The sequence below is a fragment of the Octopus bimaculoides genome, chromosome 1 (assembly GCF_001194135.2).
Source record: "Octopus bimaculoides isolate UCB-OBI-ISO-001 chromosome 1, ASM119413v2, whole genome shotgun sequence".
Lineage (NCBI taxonomy): Eukaryota > Metazoa > Mollusca > Cephalopoda > Octopoda > Octopodidae > Octopus > Octopus bimaculoides.
Window position 1 is genome coordinate 86976899 of NC_068981.1, and position 18366 is coordinate 86995264.

An 18366-nucleotide genomic window follows, 5' to 3' on the forward strand; every position below is an offset into this window, starting at 1 on the left:
TATATATATATATATATATATAAAAGGCAGGACGTGTGTGTGTGTGTATGTACGTGAATGTAATTTACGCACGTCCACAAATTAGCACGCATATCGCTCCAATTTTAGGAGGACATTCGTCACGACCCTAGCTTGGTTTTCTCAACTTATTTTTTCCCGATACATCCTCGGATAGCGGTAAAAATCGATTTTCATCCATAACTTTACCAATTTTCACGTCGGTGAAATCCGTTGTTTGCTAACATGAGTTAAGTTCCCTGCAATGGCGACTATTATACAGAAAAACAAAGATAAACTTTTTCGTTTTAGGATTTGGTTTGCAAGATTATTTATCTGAGTTCGTGTGGCCTGAAAGAAATATATATATAGTTTTAATTATGCAGAAAAACAAGGATGAACCGCTCTGAAAGAAATGTATCTACAGTATACATAGAGTATATGTATATATTTAATTTTTCTATATATTTCATTTTAAATGAAATTTTGAATGTTAAATAATTAATGTTGGTTTATTCAATTAGAAAACAAAAACCTAATGACGATGTAATTAGCCACCAGCACATTTTGTTTCCTAGTTTCTGCTTGTTTTAATATTTAAATTCTTTAATTGACTTTTATTTTCAGCCACAAAATTCTTATTTATTTCTGTTTATGAAATTCTCTGTACGAACTTTTGCTTTCTTGGTGGTCGAAGCAAATCGATGACTTCATGCTGTAGCCGTTTCTCTTCCTATGTGATTTAAAGCATTTTTTGATATGTGGCATGTCAATATTAGAAACGAGTTCCGAACATGCTATTCAAGTTCGCTGAAACTTATCTCTTGCCACTCAAAACAACAACTCAAATGGGATAAAGAGTACACGCGTCACAACAACAACAGCAAGTGTGTGTTTGTGTGTGTGTGCGTGTGTGTGTGTAAACTTACAATATATCCTATTGTTAAGAAAATTTTACAGTCATTCAATAAAACTCAAATGGGATTAAGAATACACGCTTTATCCGCCTAAGCAGTGCAATGGGACCTGCTTAGTAGTCAAGTCCCTGACACCCCACTTTACTGAGGCTACCATTGTTACGGGGTACAGGAAGGGGGAAAATGTTTTCATTTCAAGGATGCACCTTTATCCCTCGGGGTCAGACATGCCGTTTAACATCCGTAGATCACCATGTCCATCAATAAATCCCAAGGCCAAACGCTATCGGTGGCAGTCATCCATTTGGAGGAGCTGTGCTTTTCACATAGGCAATTCTATGTGGCCTTCTCCCGTGTGGGGAATAGAAATGCTCTTTTTGTGTATGCTTCACAGGGCAGAACACGCAATGTTGTTTATAGCGAAGTTTTATAGACGTAGAAAGAAGAACAAGTCATCACTGCAGTTGATATGGTTATGAATAGGTGATCCGGAAGCATTGGCCGGACGTATTCTCAAACCATGGCAGCATGACTCATTGACTCTTCCTCTTCTTTATTGGACAATGCTGACTTCTCCAACAACAATGTTCACTCGGCTAATATTAGTGCTTGACCAAGTTGCTCATAGAGATAGGCTAGAAGGGCCAGGCCCCTTATTTTTTTGTAAAGTTTGTTGGTAAGTTTTTCTAAGTTACTTCAATCTGAATCCCCAATGCAAACCTTCGAATCAACCTTCTCCAATGCAGATCTCTAATGCAACCTTATCCAATACAAATCTTTGAGAGACATGCATGGGGTGGATGTAAGTGTTTCCAAAACGAAACTGGACATCTTACTGTCAAGTGTCCCAGATGAACCAACTTCACAGCAGGGAGTGCAGATGAGGACAGCGGTATCAAAATCCCTCATGCACCAAAATGTCAATTTCTAAAAAGAATTAGTGAAGTAAAATTACGCAGCAACACCAAATGGCGGTGCCCCAACATGGCCACAGTTCTTGAGATGAGACTAAATCAAATCAAATAATAAAAAATCATGGCGCAGGCGTGGCTGTGTGATAAGTAGCTTGCTCACCAACCGAAGAAGATAGCATAGCTTCGTTGGATTGCTTCAAGTTTTGCCATTAATTTGACACTGGTTGGTGACAATAGCTGGGAGCAATAGTCAAAGTGGCTTCGAACAAGTGTCTTCCAGAGGACAATCATGGTTTCCCGATCTCTTGTTCTAAAAGTTCTAAGAATCCATTCGGTCAGCCGCCTGCATTTCATTGCCAACTTAGCAACATGTACATGGAAGGATGCATCATTACTCATGTAAATGCCCAGGTCTCGCACTGACTGTGTCTATGGGGTTGCAATCCCCCCAGGCCCACTGTATTTAATTGGTATTGCATTTAGTTTTGCTTGTTGATAGCACAAGGCTTGAAACTTTTCGGCATACACTCACACACACACATATATATGTATGTATAAATGTATATATATATATATATATACATATATATATATATATATATGTGTGTGTGTGTGTGTGTTTGTGTGTGTGTGTGTGTGTGTGTGTGTATATATATATATATATACATATATACACACACACACACTCACACACACACACACACACATACATACATACCGAGCATTAACTGTATAAAGGTCTTATACAGGTCTAGAAGATGATACACTTAATGATTTTATTTGTAGTGGCTTCGAAGTTTTTCGAGAGAAAGGATTATTCAAACAATGAAATATAAGAGCCTGTCTTGGATTTAACCTTTTATGCAATAAATGAGTGAGTGAAGGAATAATTTTAAAAGGAGGAAGAGATAATGTAGGATGTTTCGGCAAATGGGTGAAATTTTCTGTGATGGTGTCGAAGTTCAAGGTAGAGTGGTAGAGATTTGACAGACGTAATAAATTTGACTCTGAAAGCTTGGGGTGGAGTGATATTTTTTGCTGAATGATCAATTTTTATCTTCTTGTGCAACACAGATGAAAGCGACTGTCAACAAGTTCACCTCAACATCCTTACGAATTTCATCAAGATTTTTTTAAGCAACCCAGTTTTTCTACTACAGTGAAGGACAGTCAAAACTAATTAATTTGCTGGATGTCACACTTAGATTAGATATTTTTTTATTATGCTCCACAACAGCAAAAGCTAACGAAACACTACAGTGCATTCATAAATATTCTAATCACATACATAAACACTTTAATAATGGTTTCAAATTTTGGCACGAAGCCAGAAATATCGAGTGAAGGGTTAAGTCAATTACATCGACCCCAGATGCTCGACCAGTACTTATTTTATCGACTCTGGAAGGATGAAAGGCAAAGTAGGCCGAATCGGAATTTGAACATAAAGACGGATGAAATGCTGCAAACATTTTGCCCGGCGTGCTAACGTTTCTGCCAGCTCACCACCTTCACAAACACTCTAATAATTACAGTGTCACAAAACTTTAATTTTTTTTTTTTTTTGGTCTTTGGTCTTTACTTCTACCTAAAAAGCAAAAGAAATAACTAGTATTCCCCTCAAACTTTGCTTTTGTGACCCGGGCACCAATGTTTTCAAACTGGCTTATTTTCCATTACATTTCAGACAGATTCAGCACGGAGTAGCTGAAGCAGAAATATCGTTACAGTAAATATTCTGCGCAATACCTCAGATGTGCTTGTCAGTTGCTTGACCTTAACCACTTGAGTATTTCCCTTAGTGGCTGACAATATGTGTATCTCTGATCATGAGCAGGAGTAGTTGGGGAGTATCATAGCCATGTATTGAGAGGGATTCTTCGGGGTTGGAATAAATGTAACAAAAGCAAAGTTTGAAGGAAATATTAGCCATTTTTCATACCTCCAAGGGATAAGCAAATAGGAAATAGCAGTTGCTACCCAAGGACAAATCGTGTTACGCAGTGTAATCTGGCTGAAAAGTATCCATTAAGTTATCTTCATGTATGCCGAATGAAACAATTAGTCGAAATCTGTTTGAAAGCGTTTTAAAATTTTATTTATTTATCAATATCTTCTTTTCCGTTTTCATTTACATGTGTTATGCCTGCAGACATTGGTGATCATGTACTTCCCCTTCCTCCCTTCCCACACAGAACGTTAGCTGGTCTTTTTGAAGCCAGCAGTTAAAGTCATCAAAACTCTTTTTTCCGTGTCTTCCCCAGCTTCTTCTTTTTCTTCTTATTCGGTTATCACCAAATGCTTAAGGTTTTTTTCTTCTCATATGATGTCCAACAAAGTGAGCCTGTTGTCTCCTTTTGTTAAGTTTTCTGGTGGTCTGTGTTCCTTCAAGCATTTCGACGTTTGTCAGTTTATCTGCATTTGGCACCTTCATCATTCGTCTAGGAAACCACATCTCTACAGCATTGATAAACTTTTGCACTTGTTAGCTGATCTTCTAGGTCGCACAATATGTGATGTTAGGTATTATGTATACCCCCTAGGACTCTTTTCCTCTCTTATTGAGAGCTGTTTAACAGCATTATGTAGTTACAAGGCAGGCTCACATTTGTATCACGTTCTATGTAGCTAATTATCACAGTTTATAATTTTTTGGTTAATATAATTTATTTGACAAAAAAAAAATCTTTGGAGTTTATTATTTCAAGTCATACAACCTGTTAAAAGAAAATCCCTTGGTTCAAAATGCTAGTCAAAGCAGTAAACAAACAAGATAATATGCATGTAACAAAGTGGAAAATATATGTATTTCGAATTTTAGAGTTGTTTTCAGTGTTACTCATAACTGTTTTTGTCTACACAATGTAAACTACAGACACAGTATTAAATATTTTACAACACTCAGTTGCTACATCAAAGCACAAGCTTTTCTTACTAACATTGGGCGTAGTAAAACTCAGGGCAGATTGAGGTCGTTTGAGATTGTTTTGTGTAGCAGTTAATAGGTTCTAATTTTGTTTAGTTACCAAGAAGTTTAAATATGTCATTAAACTTGTTACTACTACTACTACTACTACTACTACTACTACTACTACTACTACTACTACAACAACAACTACTACTACTACTACTACTACTACTACTACTACTACTACTACTACTACTATTAATATTATTATGAATTTTCTTCTTCCTTCAATCTTGTTTCCATTTCTTTCTGAGTGTTTTCTTGACACCTAGGGCAAAGAAACTCACTGTATATAAGTTGATAGGCCATTAAAGTAGACACAGCAGATTATTCATTTATAAAATCAAATAAAGTTATGTAGAAAAAAATTATTTACATGGAAGATTATCCTTCTCACGGTCACAATACTTCTCTCATTGCGCGTGACGCACCAGTTAAAACAATCTTTTGCGCTTCTTGCTGGGATGGTAAGCCAGGGATCATTCTCAAATAATTTTGAGTCTATTCTTTGATCATTTCTAATGCTACTACAACCACTGGTATTGTAACCACCTTCAAATGTCACATGTTTGCGATTTCAATGAGCAAATTCTTATATTTCATGAACTTGTAAAATCTTTTTATTGCAATATTATGATCACAGGGGATACTCATGTCAATAAACAAACTCCAAAATTGTTTTCGCTTACAATAATATCCAGTTTATTAGCTTCGCTGGTTCTGTCTGGATATACTGGACAGTACCAAAGAATTGTTGCATTCTCTCACTCAGTTACAGCTTCAGGGTGATGTTTATACCACTTGCCAACAGTTTTGATTTTATAATACCAACATATTAACATCCAGAGATGTTTCAGTCTCATCATTGCAGTATTGGCACTTTGGATCGACTCCATTTTTCATTACATTGAGTACTCTTTTACTTGTTTCAGTCATTTGACTGTGGCCATGCTGGAGCACCGCCTTTACTCTAGCAAATCGACCCCAGGACTTATTCTTTGGATGCCTAGTACTTATTCTATCGGTCTCTTCCCACGCAGTAGGAATGAACCCGGAACCATGTGGTGGTTAACAAGCTACTTACCACACAGTCACTCCTGCGCCTATACTTACTACACAGCTACTCCTGCGAGGTAGTTCCGGGACAATAAGTTTTGATCTTGAGCAGCTAAGATGAAGCCTTCACTTTCTGCCTTTAGCTCTGAGCTTTCTATCCATTGATGGGTAAGCTGCTGGTCAATATCAGCTTGTTTGCTACGGGCCACATATTTGCTATGCAGAGGTTTCTGCTCCCGCCTTTGTGATTAATTTTACTTTCTTTGCAGCAACAGTTGCTACACTTCGTTCATGCTCTTCTTCTTCTTCTTCTTCTTCTTCTTCTTCTTACCATCATCATCATCATCATCATCATCATCATCATCATCATCATCATCATTATTATTATAATTAGAATTCCGCCGAGGATGACTTTGCTTTTCATACTTTCGGGGTCGATAAATTAAGTACCAATGAAAACCTGGAGTCGATGTAATCGACTAGTCCCTTCCCGCAAAATTTCAGATCTTGTACCTTTAGTAGAAAGGATTATTATTGTTATTACTGTTTTTGTTGCATTTGCAAGTAAAAGACGTCGCTCGTAAATTATTATCGAATGTTGCTGTAAAGAGCAAAGTTGTTTTGATTTTTGTTGTACTATTTTCTTATTAATCGAACCAGTATCCACTGAGGCTAGTTGACTAAGTGAAAATGTTGCCCTTTCGGGACGAATTTTGTAGCTTTTAACAAAAAACTTACATATCTTTTTTAATATGACGTCTCAATTCAGGAGAGGAGGTGACTCTTGGAGGAGCCATTATGAAAATTGTTTCCAATTACAAAATGTTATAGTTAACAGAAAATATAAGAATAAAAGTAGCAATGACAAGAACAACAACTTTGACACACAAGACAGAGAGAATACTGAAACTAATACATCCTCTACCACCAACAACACCACCACCAGAAGAAACTATACTACAATAAAAACGGTATACACCGAACCTTGCAAACAAAGTGGAAATGGGTTTGCAGATGTAAGCAGAAATCATAACATGCGCTCAGTCAGTCAAGGTAGTTCACTCGCGCGTATTTTGTAGATATTGATTCTAGAACCACTATTGCGGAAATTAAGTAGGATAAATGAGATTACGTATGATTTCAGATGTGGAAGCTCTGTGTCGATGTATGTGGACGACCGCACAGTATTAGTATCGGACACCAAACACATCGAGGTGACAGGAACAAAGATTAACCGAGATAAGTCAGAAGGAACGCAGCTCTGTACTTGGAGAGGCAGTTCATGCCATCTGACAGTGTCGTAGGACGTCGAATAGACGGACCAGTTAAATTGCTCGAGCTTTTATTAGGTCAAAATCTCCAACTGGACAAGAATTGTGACGAAGTAACGAGCAGAGTGGCCAGTCTCACTCAGAAATGGGATAAGAGGAACCTATATCTGAAAGGTCGAGCAAATTTGTCGAATGTCTACATCGTCTTCGTCATCTATTGCCACCTCACCATCTTGTCTTGCCCCGTTTCACATCTGAATAGCATAGCATTTAGTAAAAGCCCTGCATATTCAAGGTTTCTTGCTCTAAACGCGTTGAAGCTCTTAATTCCAATTCAGTGATTCTGTACATGCTGTATCACTATAGTACTATAAACCTTCACCTTTTATGAACAACTGGGTGCTTGAAGTTGATACAACATTCAAAGCAATCTGAGTTCCAATACATTTAACTCAAGAAGATTACAAAAATCAAATTGAATGACAACTATAAATGAATAGAGTTAACTCTTGTCGGATGCTAATTGATAGATTTACCATAATGATTTTCCTCTTTCGGTGCTTTAAACTAGTCATAAGACAACAAAGATTAATATTTTCTCTCATAAATAGGATAGGTTGAACGAATTAGATTATTCATAGCATTAATAATACACTATAAATTAGAGGTGTAGAGCTGTAAACCCATTGACAATCGATAATTAATATACTGTTGACATTGATAATAACTTGTTTTAAATCTCTCAGCGAGAGATATACAGTTACAGTACGGAATAGTAAAGTTTATTAGCCAACAGAATGTGACGGTCCAATCAAGAACGATGTTACTGTTTTTTAAGCCCCATGAAAACATCTTTTGCAGCTGGCTATCGACACACAGTTTGTGTCCGTATAGTGTTTGCAAGGGAGGTCATCGCTCCCATCTCCAGCCTTACGTGATACTCACAGACCATGGTTTCTGAGTGTATACCTGTCCTCAGTGTGAGATAATCACTGGCTGGAGAAGGGAGCGATGACCTCCCTTGCAAACACTATACGGACACAGACTGTGTGTCGATAGCCAGCTGGAAAAGATGTTTTCCTGAGGCTTAAACAGCAGTAACATCGTCCTTTATAGGACCGCCACATTTTGTTGGCAAATAAACTGATAATTACTTACCCTATTAAATCAAATCAGGATGAATAGACAGGTAATAAACAATTTATTGTGTACAGTTTTTGCTTTACCCTTAGACCGTTAAGTAAAACTCTAGCTCAAATAACAAGTTTATATTAATATAGACTAATATCAACGATAAACTGTACAAATAATATTACTAATATAACACTTGACATGCTTTGACTTTGAAATTCAACAATAATTTGAATAATGGCGTAGTGGTTAAGAACGCGGGCTACTAACCCCAAGATTCCGAGTTCGATTCCAGGCAGTGACCTGAATAATAATAATAATAATAATAATAATAATAACAACAACATTGAAAAATACCTTAGGAATGAGAACCCAGGTTCGAAATTTCCCCAAGACACCTGATGAAGGCTGGAGGGTATATCAGCCGAAACGTTGTTTTAACAACAAACAAGATGAGAACAAATATCCGTCAATTGTAAATAATGTAAAAAAATGTGAAACTAATTTACCTTTCATGTCACTTCGCAATAAAATGTGCAAGTGCGCGCGCGCGCGTGTATAAGATCGTGGGATTCTTTGAAAATTAAAGTATTCACTTTGGTATTGGCCTTGCTAAAATGATACTTCTATCTTTATTTATATACACTGTGTATGAGAAAGGTTTGTCTTGCGAAAAAATATTATAATTAAATGTTTCATTTTTTTTTTCTGATACTATCTTTAAGAAACTCGATCAGCCCTGAAAATCATTCATACATCAGCATGTCGCTTTTTGTCTTTCTGTAATATCTTTTTGCTGGTGAGCGCCATTTTTCTCTCTTGTGAAAGATTTCCTTTTATTACAAGACCTATATCCCTATCACAACAGATACGATAGACAATTCAAATTTTAACCAACAATACTAAAACAACAATTACTAAAAACTGTTGTGCCTATCCTGAAAACATTAGTCTATTTATACATATACATTATGAATTAAGAACGGCAATCAAAAAGAATCACGAATGAAACAAATACGCCATCGACAAAGAAAAGAAAAAACGAGATGAAGTAAAAATTAAGAGGAGAAAGAAGTAACTATTGTAAAACGGGTATGTTGTAATGTTATTGCGAAATTTAAATAAGGTTAATGAGTTATTTTCAGAATTCTAATACCTATTTATGTGAACAATTGACTGAAGGGAATATTGTTGCCAAAGGAGAATGTTATGGAAGACATGTAATTTTACCAAGAATTAAACTGACATCTGCAGACACCACACTGCCACTCACCCTTACAGGTTCCAGTTCGCGTGGTCTTCTCAGTTACAGCTAATAAGTTTCAATGTCAATCACTGAGCAAAATAGGCCTGTTCTTCCTAACTGAACTGTTAGTGCATGGACAATTGTCAAGAACGACACAGGACGCTGCAGCTCTTGTGACAACGGCTACATAAATCAACAACATTGTGTAACTAAAGACTACCAATGCTAAAACTTGCCATTTAGTTTTCAAATTATCCACATACTCAATTCAGATAAATTTATATATACATATTTATAAATACTTGTATATTTGTATATTTTTTAAAATCATTATCCGTCGTCATCACCAATAACAACGATGACAGTTGCTGCTGTAACCTAAGTTATAACAATAACAGCAATATAGATGGTAAGTATAGGAGCTTACAACCAAGGTTTAAAGAGCTAACTGAATTTCCTGATTATGTTCCATAGTATACGCATCCACTAAATTTAGTTGAAAATTCAGTGCTAAATGTTTTTAAAAAGCATTAATTTTCTTTCTATTTGTATATATTTTTTTCTACTTTTACCTACCAGTGGTATTTCTTTCCAGCTGCGTTACCTTATGGTAGAGTCATATGCTCATTATAAAAAGAATACCAGGTACCAGATGATCATCTCATGTAAATCAACAAAAGCTCTTTTGTATAGTTTTAATGCGGTTGAAACTAAATACCAAGCTATTTGGTCCACAGATTCAAACATTGAACAAAGAGCCAAGGATCAGACTGCATGTGAAGATTATCAAAAACAAGTTCAACGCAAATAAAATCGTGTATGATTTCAGTGGTGCCAACACTTTTGATCTACTTCTTAAATCTCAAACTCCTCAGAAGTTTAAAAAAAAAACGGAATATTTATTGTCAATGTAAATAGCTCGCTTTCTGTTTAGTCAAAGAAAGTGTCAGGAAGCTTATCAACTGGAGAATCTGTGAATTTGGATTCTTTCCTTAATTTAAAGTTGTTTGTACTTGGAACCCGATTATGAAGGTGTCATCAAATCTTGTTAAATCACAGAGAAAGTCTGGAATAATATAAAGTCGATGAAAAATTTATGTACTTTACTGAACTTCCTGAAATTTTATATTACTTATATTGGTTTCAAATTTTGGCGCAAGGACAGCAATTTCGGAGAAGGGATAAGTCTATTACATTGACCCCCTCAACTGGAACTTATTCTATCGACTCCGATGAAAGGCATTTGAACTCAGAACGTAAAGACTGACTAAATGTCTCAAAGCGTTTTGCCCGGCGTGCTAACAATTCTGCCAGCTCACCGCCTTATACCGTTTATGATATTGGCGTCAAACAACAACTGTTTCAAATCTGAAGTGGATTAAAAAAAAATGAACTAAGAAGTCCCATAGGTCAGAACGGATTGAGCCATTTCACTGTAATGAACATTGACTGTGAAGTCTACATGAAATTGACATTTCCAGTATCATCAACAGATCTTATGCTAACTCCATTGAAAGTAAAATTTATAGTTTCTATGTAAGTAAAAAACTGTTTTGTTCTTTTTTATTAACTATTCATATGCATAAAAGCGGAATCGCTAGCAAGCCACGCAAAATGTCAAGCAGTATTACGTTCTATGTTCAAATTCCGCCGAGTCAACTTTGCCTTTCTTCCTTTCGGGGCTGATAAAATAAATGCCGTTTGAGCACTGGGTCGATCTAATCGACTTACCTTCTTACTTCCTCCCCGACGTAGCTGCATTGTACCAAAATTAGAAACCGATCTTTATTTGCATTCTTTTTAATCTGTACATAATAAGCTGTAGGCAACTACGACGTCCAGGATTCTATCCCGCTGGGTGGCAATTTGGGCGAATGTCATTCTCTGTAGCATCGGGTGGACCCATAGTTTGTGAGTGAAATTGGGCTGTAGGAGCCCGTCGGGTAGATTGTGTCAATAATCCAAAAATTTTCAAGCGGTGTGAGGAGAGAAACACAGATAGAAAGACCCACATAAATGTATGTATGTATGTATACGACGGGCTTCCACACAGTTTCTGCTTTCCAAATGATGGGGAAGTAATTTACCCCTTGTTACAGTGAATAGTGTTGTGGGAGACTGATTGAACCTCTGATTATTCAGCCACTTTAGGATCTCCAGAAGTAATAACAATGGAGACGTTTTTTTCTCTTATCTACTCTTAGTCTTTAGGAAGATTTTTAACACTGTAGCTTAACGAAGAATTCACTAATAAAATAGCTGCTCCAGCTGTTTTATGACAAGTGAGCCATATCGTTATGTACATTTATTATCTACGTACATTAGTTCATTGTAGCTAGTTGGAAAGAGTAAGAATCAAATGTTTCAACCACGAACACATCACAATGAGATCAACAAGAACTAAGACACATTAATCGCTCCCATACATTCAGCTACCTGCTGCTTCTTTTGCAGTAGTAATAACTTCAATAAAAAGAGAATAAAAACCTCAAATACGGAGTTTAAGTCTCCAGTTCTGGATCTGACAATTATTTCTATAGCAGATAATTACTTCTCAATGATAACATATTGCGTTGCTATTGTAATTAGGTGCTAATAGCTACATTGTTAATCATTTTCCCAAGAACACATACGCTGAAGGTGAAAGGAAATTATTTGTAAGTACTTTGAAAATAATATTTAGTATTTCAAAAATAATATTTAAACGAAGATTTTAGTAAACTTTTTACGCTCGTCCCCAACAAATAGAATTATTGGAAGAAGGGACATAATTAAGAATATCTGTTAAATATCTTTGTTTTCATATGCAACAGTGCAAGAGAAATGATTCGGCAGTACACGTCTTTTCCTTTTGTAGTTTATATCTCTACCACCAAATATTTTCAAAGATCAGCAGGAAAAAAAAAGTCAAATTTCTATTTTTATCGTAGAATAGCTTGAAGGATAAAAAGCAATATTCAAAGAAAAGGAATTGTCAGTAATGTGGTACAATGAGATTCAAGTGATTGCAAGGATCGTTCTAAAGCTAAAATAATTACTTGATGAGAGTATGTGGATAACGGTACTGAGATGGTTAAGAAAATTAACTTCCTAATAGCCAATTCTTTCTAACGAAAAATAGAGAACGTAATAACAGGAACAACATGTTGATTTAAGATTGACAAAATTGCAAATTAGACAAAATTCGCTAGCCTGCAGTATTGAATTTAATTGCTGCAAACATCTTGGCAAAGCGTGCCGTTAGATTCATACTCTAGTTCTGATTATGCACTGCGTGTGAACCCCGTATCATGTTAACTAATCACACAGATTATCTAAATATAAGACGAGCTAAAAGACTTCATCATTGTACACTACATTCACATAGCAATGATGCAAGAAACAAAGCTAAAACCTTAACACAGGCTCCTTGAAATCCACTACCCTCGCTGATTACATCGTAATAAAGTAAGACAAACCACCACAGTGAAAGCTTTATATAACATATACAAAGTCATGTATCCAGTACATCGTCAATACAAATGATAGTCAACAGGGATGACAAGATTATTAGAAATATATGAACTGATGTTAAAAACACAAGAAACCCAAAATAAATGCTAACGGAATAGACGTAAACTTATCCTCACCAACTTCAACCATTCCAGTTACGACAGCTTAATATACCACGATTAAGACGACTTAATTGTTCACGGTATTTGCATGTACGAAAACAATATAGAAAACTCTAGAACAGATTAAGCTCTCTATATATCTTAAACAGCCCACACAAATACTCCAACGTAGCTCACGAAGCTACACCGATTCCTTTCATAATAATGCTTCTTCTCCACGAATCTAATTACCATAATAACATGGTGAAAAATTCTCTGAGTCACTTGTGACCGCCTTCCAATCCATATCATATAGCACTGAAAAAACAACAAAATCACTTTCACAAACCTCAAATCATTCTATCATTCTAGAGAAATCACATCCATCAACAACAAATTATTTTACAGTTTCCGATTAAAATTGTGTTAACAACACCATCAGCACAACCACCACAATATACACTTCAATGCAAATACCTGACAAAATATTTGTAGAGCTTCCCTCAAAGTAGCATATCCTCAAGGCAACATAAACATATAACCTTAACTAAACAACAATATTCAATCAGAAAAATGCTAAGGTCAACCTCATACCAATACTTCCTACAAGAGAACTACAAATTATGACCTAAGCAAGAAAATAATCATGGAATTAATTAAAAAACAAAGAAAAGCTGGAAACTGATAAAGATTGTATCTACCATGAACCACAAACAGCATAACACTATATGAATAAATTAGCAGCATAACGGCTCTAACAACTGCCACACCACAGCACATTATATAACAGTAATTTCAACTGTTATTACAACAATAAGCAAGCTTATTCATTACTTTTCCTCAAATCAGCCAACATAAATCACAAAGAGAATACATGAACACAAAAAATACACAGGGAGACCTCACCTTGAGTCTATTTTTATATCTAACATCAAAAAGGCAGTGGGGTAATTCCAAATATCAAATGCCTCGGGGACGGTCAAAATCACAAACGTATCTGAAGGAAGGTGTTTTCTTTTTTCATTCAACAGGAACATTTTCCTTCACCAACATCATTAACTAGTGACAGGAGCATTGCCAACTACCCAGAACCTGCAAACTGGATTGAAACAGCTTTAAAACATAGCAAGCAAAAAGAAACAATAAGCAGTATCAACCAAAGGATCATCCTGGTAGACACACTTTTAACATTTCAAAAATTCTCATCCTTCCCATTTCACGATATGGCTAAATCCTTACAATCAGATATGGTCGTATGTTTAAGAAGATCACTTCGATGCATCGTGCTTTAGGGATTTATCCCACTGCGTGACACTTTGGTTGAGCATCTAATATTACCTTAGGTCGACTTAATGCCTTATGAGTGAAATTCGGTTGACGGAAACTGTCTGGAGGCCTGTCGGAGGAAGACACTCATGTTTAACTCCATCACCTGGCCATTTGGGGCCCTTATTTCAAATATTCGATGGCTTCCTACCTTCCTCCTACCGCCATTTACTTTGTCCTCCAGCTTCTAGTTCAGAAAATAGTAAACAAATAAATGAATGAATAGATAAATAAATAAATAGGCGCAGACCCGGCTGTGTGGTAAGAAATTTGCTTTCTAACCACATGGACCCAAGTTCAGTCCCACTGCGTGTCTTTTCCTATAGCCTCGGTCCGAGTGGATTTGGGAGACGGAAACTGAAAGAAGCTCGTCGTATGTATGTATGTGTGTATGTGTGTGTGTGTCATTGTTTTTCCCCAACACTGCTTGACAACCGATGCTGGTTTGTTTACGTTCCGTAACCTTAGGGGTTCGGCAAAAGAAACCAATAGAATAAGTACCAGACTTAATAAAAAACAACTTCTGGGGGTCAATTAATTCGACTAAAATTATTCAGAGCAATGCCCCTGTATGACCGCAGTCTAATGACTGAAAACAGTAAAGAAAGAAGTAAAAGAATAAAACAATAAATAAGCTACTACACGTCACACAAATATATATGTCGGTTTCAACAACAAAACAAAAACATAAACCTTTGTAACTGCAATTCCATTCCATTTCATTCACTTGCAAATGAAATATCAAATAACTTCTATAAAACAAGGGGAAACGCTGATTGGAAATTATTATTTTTCATGTCACAATGATTGCAATAAAGCATTTAGAATCAATAGCGTACGGCAAAGATTCATCTTTTCATCTGCTCTCTTTACCACGTGTCTGCACATCTCTTTCACACCCTCATGAAATATTCACAGAACTTCATATGCAGGAGATAACAGAATTTTCTTCTACAACATCATTCTACACATACTTACAGTACTAGTGCTCCACGCACACATCAAGCTGCTACAAATCTGGTTTTACCATTAAATATAAAATTAGCACCTACCAACTTAGAACATTCTTTCTTCTCAGCAATACAAAAGAACAAACAGAAACAAAGATAATACTCAAGATCATAAACGAAGCACACACACACACACACACACACTCACACACACTCACACACACACACACTGAAGATAAAATGTAAAAATTCTATAAATGATCCCAAATTCCTTTGCAACACACAAAGTAGGATCTCCGTCGGTTATGTTTGACCATGTTTCTCATGTTTCTGCACATGAATGCACAGACTTAAAGACAAGATTTTTTTAGGAAGACTTGCAGTTACCCGCAAATATAAGTCTTCTATCCCGACGCCAGTGATATTTGTTCAAGGGAAAGACGGTCACTGACTTGGGTCAATGCAAGTTCGTACCAGTGTCCCAGCAGGCGTTGATTTCAGAATGCACAGGGCTGGAAGAAATGCAACATGACATCTTTCTCGATCCGCTAAAAGTTTCGCCACTCCAACGCCCTACATTGGTACATTATACACAAGTCAGTATAAATATAAAAAAGCGAAAACATTGACTCGGAAACACCTAAACACTCGCAAACGTTATAATTGTCAATATATATTTAAAAAAGAACAAAACATTTCTAGTCCTGCTGCTACACTAATCTTTCCAGAAAAGTCACGGCAAACTACAAAAGAATATAAAGCTACACTCTTCGCTCAATCGTAGGTTACACACAGACCACCTACGCAACGGAATGAAGCTACTAAAAGTACAAGGAACACTAAACATGCAATAGGCAGAGTTTGTTTTTGCAGCAAGCATCAGCTCACAGTATCTGCCATTATGTGTCTAATCGCACCACGCCCATAATACCAAGGCAGATGCACAACTTCAAGAACACTTCGTATTCATACAGTTTATAAATGTCTTTGGTACATTCTGGAAGAATACCATGAAAACTATTAATCGACGAATCAGACTACATCATGTTCAGTCGGTCATGATGCTACGATTCTGAAATATTTTATTGCCGGCTGTTAAATTGACATTGTTTCATATGCAGCAAGCAGTTTCGTTATACTGCGTAATTTATGATAAAATATTTCTAGTTTTGCCTTTTTCTTTCTATTTTTATTCCAAAATGATTGCGTCCATGGCTTTCAAAGGCTGTCCGAGACCAGCAAGACCAATGTGTTTAATGTTCCTCATGTACACTTACAATTTGGTGGCTACAGGAAACACATGAGTAAAGAAGGAATTCCAGGGGCTCGATAGTTGGAGACGAAAGATTAGGCAAAGAGGTTAGTGCGGGAATGGGAAAGGGACACAACATGAATGATGAAAGGAAGAGAGACGATAATAGAATACTTGAGTGGAGATAGCACAAGGCCCGCCTACTTCGAGGTGCAGAGGCCATTATAGCATCTTTCTAGATGATTAATAGTTGTTGGGTAAATAAAGTTTTACAGCCACTCAAAGGGAAGTCATCTTTGTGACGCAATCTTTTTGGGGAATGTTTATTCGCAGGAGAGAATTAGCGATGATGGGATTTTGTAGTTGTAGTGTCCGTGAGATTTCTAGTTATATCATGTTCACATTTTGCAGGGATATTGATTATGTTTTCTCGATATGTAGAGAGATTTATATTTGTGCTGTTGGGGTAGATATTCCTGGCATGAGGATACTGGAGCATACTTTTAAGATAGATGTTTATAGAGTCAGATCCGGCTTAACTTGAAGACTCTTGGCTGCATGTGGATGACGGTTAAGTACAGAGGATTAGATAGGAATGAGATGTGCGGCTGAATCGAACAATGCCTACGTAGAGGAGATGACAAGAAGATGGTCTGTATGTAAGTGAGGGACAAAACAAATCTCAGGGGTGCACCAGAGTTAAAAAGGGCGTATGTCAGAGGGAGCTGCATGAACACACGCAGCCATAAGCAAGTTGACAAGTGGCCACCAATACAAGAGTTATGTTTAATAAAAAAAAATAACTTACTTATCTAAGTTTAACATCATCATCTTCGAAATAGTCACCTTGCGCAGCAGTACACCGGTCCTAATGTTCTTACCACTTTTGGAAATCGAGCTGGAAGTCGTTTTCCATAAGCGAGTCGAAGACTTTCTGCTATTCGCTCTGGATCTCGACAACGGTGTAAAAACGGTAATCTTTGAGCTGCATTTTCTTCTTGGGGAAGAGATGGAAGTCCGCAGGTGCTAAATCTGGCGGGTGTAAAAGCGATACTATGTTGTGATTGGCGAGAAACTCACGAAGGAGAAAAGCTCGGTGACAGGAAGCATTGTCGTCGTGAAGAATCCTATTCTTCGCGTTCCTCAGATCCACTCGCTTTCGGTAAATGTCCTCCCTCAAACGCTTCAAAACGTCGCTGTAGAACTCTCGATTGACGTCTGACCCAGGAGGACGAATTATCGATGCACACTAACGCACTTCCGGGGATGACGCGCGCGGCAAGTTTTCCACTTTTAAAGCGCCCGTGTCACTCAAAATATTGCGTACGACCCATTACCTCGTCGCCGTATGCTTGCCGAAGCATGTTTAATGTCTCTGTAACAGACTTCTCAAGTTTAACGCAAAATTTCACGTTGGCTTTTTGTTCCTGTCCATGACCAAATCGCAGACTACAGCATACACGTGATTACAAAAACACAAATTTCACTATTTGAAAAACGCTGCAACGTCACTCGGCACATTCCCTCATGAAAGTCACTGCTAGCTCTCACTGCGGACGCATCCGTGTGCTACCATCTGTTGGTGCGCTACAGATCTAGTCCGGGAACTTTTTAATACCACCTCGTATCTATATATATATATATATATATATATATATATAAACTATATATTTTATATATACTTTATCTATAAGGCTCAATTTAATTTTAATTTTTTATAAATTGATTTTAATTGAGTTTTTTAC